The sequence below is a fragment of the Octodon degus genome, unplaced genomic scaffold (assembly GCF_000260255.1).
Source record: "Octodon degus isolate 3935 unplaced genomic scaffold, OctDeg1.0 scaffold00337, whole genome shotgun sequence".
Taxonomy (NCBI): domain Eukaryota; kingdom Metazoa; phylum Chordata; class Mammalia; order Rodentia; family Octodontidae; genus Octodon; species Octodon degus.
Window position 1 is genome coordinate 1258091 of NW_004524913.1, and position 4227 is coordinate 1262317.

General features: G+C 38.7%; 1 pseudogene; it reads left to right on the plus strand.

The window, feature by feature from the left end:
• The first annotated feature begins 535 nt into the window (after positions 1–535).
• Positions 536–3180, plus strand: LOC101585989 (annotated as a pseudogene).
• Positions 3181–4227: the final 1047 nt, after the last annotated feature.

Consider the following 4227-nt stretch of genomic DNA (forward strand, 5'->3'; position numbering starts at 1 on the left):
CAGGTCTTCAGGCAGACTAGCTTATCCCAGTTACCTCTTGTCCCCTCTCTTGGCCAAGAGCATCTGCATCTATGAAGTTTGAACTCGTCCAGATGTGCCTTGGGCCTGGCTGCTGTGCTTAGCTTCTTCCTACTGGAGCCTGTGGAAGTGAACCTGCTGTTCCCCTCTAGCAAGATGTTCTACTCCTGTATCTGTTGCGTGGTTCTGGCCCCCAGCCTGTCTGTAGGGACTTCACCTGCAGAGTTTTACACTAGGCCTGCATGCCGGACCTGGGCTGGGTCTAGAGTGGTCCTAAGAGCATGGCAGAAGGTCTCACTCACACATTGGCCCTGTGATGGGTCTGGAGGTTTCTGGTGGGTGTAGCAGTGTGGAAGTCTCATATACACAAGATGGGCCTGGCCTGGGAATGGAGGGGTCTGTCATGCTTAATACATTTTTATCAAGAAATGAAAGTGGTTTCTGATTAGGTTTAGGAGTTGCAAAATGGTGCAATTTTTTCTAGTACTACTCCTCAAGGAACCAGTCTACAACCAACATGTACAGCAGAAACAACAACAAGTTGCCTAACAACTCGCCGCATTTACAGAATCTTATTAAGCAGGACCCTCTGGCCTAAATGAAGGAGATTCTCTGGCAATATAAGCACTACCAATCCAGTGTGGAGATTTTTCAATTACAACCAAATAAACTCAGCAAAGAACTGGCAGAACTGGTGATGTTTATGGCACAGATTGGTCACTGTTAGCTAGAATATCTGAATAACTTTCCTCAATGCTCAAAGAACTTCTGTCCTACAATCACACTGCCTTAGATCCAAATCTTCAAATGACATTTTGCAAAGGTTTGATTTTGTTGAGATGTAAGAATCTCATCAGTCAATCAAGTCTGCTGGAACTGTTCATTGAACTTCTGCATTGCTATAATAAGCTTCAGCGAAAGACTATACACACATATTGTAACTGATATTAAGAACATGAATGATAAACACAAGAACAATAAAATGAACATAATACTACAGAATTTTATGTATACAACGCTGAGAGACAGCAATGCAACTGCAGCCAAGATATCTTTGGATGTTGATGGTTGAGGTCTACTGAAGGAACATCTGGAATGATGGCAAAGCTGTCAGTGTTGTTACAACTGCATGCTTCTCCAACGTGACTAAGATATTGGTTGCCGCTCTGACACTTTTTCTTGGGAAAGATGGAGATGAGAAAAAGGAAAGTGACTCAGATTCTGAGGATGAAAGACCCATAGCAAGAGACTTGCTTGTGCAATATGACACAGGGAAGAAGAGCTCCATAAATAAGAAGTAGGAAAAGGCAATGAAAGTGCTCAAGAAACAAAAGAAAAAGGGAAATCCTGAGGCATTTAACTTATCAGCTATTCACTTTATACATGCCCCCCAAGATTTTTCAGAAAAACAAAATACATACAGCTAGAGAACTCTAAGGAGATGATTGAAGTGAAGATGATGCTTACAAACCTCATATCCAGATTGCTGGGAATCCATGAGTTTTTTCTTCATTTTCTAATTCCAGTAGCTTCTTGGTGGAGTTTTTTTGATCTTCGAAGTAAAGTATCTTGTCATCTGCAAATAATGATAATTAACTTCTTCTTTACCTATTCTTATTCCTTTTATTTTTTCTCTTGTCTAATAGCTCTAGCTAATGATTCCAGAACTATATTGAATAAGAATGGTGATAGAGGACATTCTTGCCTTGTGCCCATTTTAAGAGTAAAAGATTTCAGCTTTTCCCAATTTAGAATTATGTTAGCCACTGGGTTGTCATAGATGGCTTTTATCAGATTGAAGTAGAGGTCATCTATTCCAACTTTCTGTAGGACTTTGAACATGAATGAGTGTTGGACTTTATCAAAAGCCTTTTCTGCATCAATGGAGATGATCATACGGTTTTTAGTTTTCTCTGCATTGATATAGTGTATTACATTTTAGATTTTCAAGTATTGAACCATCCTTGCACCCCTGAGATGAATCCTACCTGGTCACAGTGTATGATCTTCTTGATGATTTGTTTTACTCTATTTGCTAGGATTTTATTGAGGATTTTGGCATCTGTGTTCACGAGAGAGATTGGCCTGTAGTTCTCTTTTTTAGTTGCAACATTTTCCCCTTTCTTCAGAGGTTTCTGTAGCCCCACCAGAGTGAAGTAACAAAAATCCTTCTGTTTGCTGCACAAATCTCTCATCACCTTGTACCTCCAGTGATCATTCAATCATTGCTCATGATAGTGGCAAATAATTTTGTGACTGACAAGAACTCTGGGGAAGTCATGACTGTTGGTATCAATACTATAAAAGAGATAACAGCTTGATGTCTTGTAGCCATAACTGAAGAAATTCTCTAAGACCTGACTCAGTAAAAGACACACAAAGATAAGAATATAATAATATCTGTTAGAAATTTGATGCAGCTCTTCTGGACTCAAATCCTCAGATGTTACAGAAGAAATTTTGGGACAAACCTACAGAAGCTTCTGTAGAAGATAAAATACAAGAATATGGTGAATTAGATGTTAAAATTTACATTCCAGGAGCCAAGGTTCTGGATGTTGAGAAAGAAAAGGATGCTGAAAATGAAGATGGGTGGGAAAGTCCCAGTCTCAGTGAAGAGGAGGAACAGGCTGATGGTGAATGTGTCAATGTACACCACTCTTCTGATAAAGAACAGCAAGAGATCAACCAGAAGCTGAGCAGCATGGCCAAGGAGGAGCAGAGGGTCAAGGCCGTAGCCATCAGCACTCAAGAAGACTGCCAGAAAATCCATATGGCTTAAGTGAGGAAAGAGCTCGCTGCTGCCCCAGAGAAGGCCTAAAAGAGGAAATATATTGAAATACATAGTGATGAGGAGCCTAGGTGTGAATTACTGTCTTTTCACGACATTGAGTGCCTTCATAAAAAAAACGTAAGTGTGAGAAGGTGACACAACTAGTAACTGAAGTGTTTGGGAAGACAAACCGAAAAGAATTTGTGAGGAACAAAATCAAAATGAATCCATTTTCCATTTCCACAAATGAAGAAAAAAAATAAAACAGAAGAACTTTATGATGATGCCATATAGGCAGAATGTTTGGTCCAAAACCAAGCAGTCCCTTCTGAAAGAAGTAGGTGGCCCTAGGAGATGCACTTTTGAAAAAGAGGAAAAGGATAAAGTAATCAAGAAAAAAAAAAGAAATGAATGAGTGATATCTGAAGTGAAGTTAAATTATATTTGTAAACAGTACAGGAACAAGGTAAGTCCTCATTTTGATCATTTCTTTTTTCCCATAATTTTATTGAGAAATAAATAGCAATGAGAGAGAGTTTCAAACTAAATTGGTCAGACAGTTTCAATAATTAACACATTGCATACATTCTTCATTTTGAGCATTTCAAGGCTTCTTCTCATTTATATGACTTTAGGAACTTATAAAGAAAGAAAATTCTGATGCCTGAAGAACATTTACCCTGCTAGCTTTCTTGAATTACAACTAATAACATATCCCTGTTCACCATTAAAATGTGCTATGCTGGGTCTGTTCAGAAGACAGCTACAATAAACAGTTCTCTTTACATTCATTCCCAAATCCCTAATATGAAGCTATAAAAGGTGTTTTGTGTTTCAGCTTGAAGCAGCTGCTAATACAAGACTGAAAATATATCAGGCTACCAATGGCTGAAGATATACATCTGATCATATGAAAATTAGACAAGAAATAAGTCTAAGTCGACAAAAAGGCTCATCAGGAACATGACAGCCACATAACCTGGGAAAACACAGAGAGAGGAGTATTTGCTTATCATAAGAAGAGTAACTGTCTTCGTTTAAAAACAACAGCAAATACTTACAGGGTTAAAACTTCTATGTTTCCTTCTCCTAAATGATAGCTTCATGAAAAGTGCTTGTATTTCCTCTGGGCCATTTTAAAGGGAAACAGATATATACGGTTGAAGGAATAGTAGGCTTTAGAGAAACAGAAAAACATAAAACACCTAAAAACTGAATGATTTTCCCACAAGGAAGCATTACCTTCACTAAAGGAGGAGCAAAGTAGCAAGACCTTGTCCCAACAACAGGCAAGTTAAAATGTAGGTTCCCCTGGAGTGATGTTGTGTTATAATGATTTTGTCTTACAGGGGAGCTCACAGAAAGAACAGGCACTTGTGAAGCATGCTGTGGTGGGAACAGAGATTCAGAGGAACATGTTTATCTCCCCCATTTCT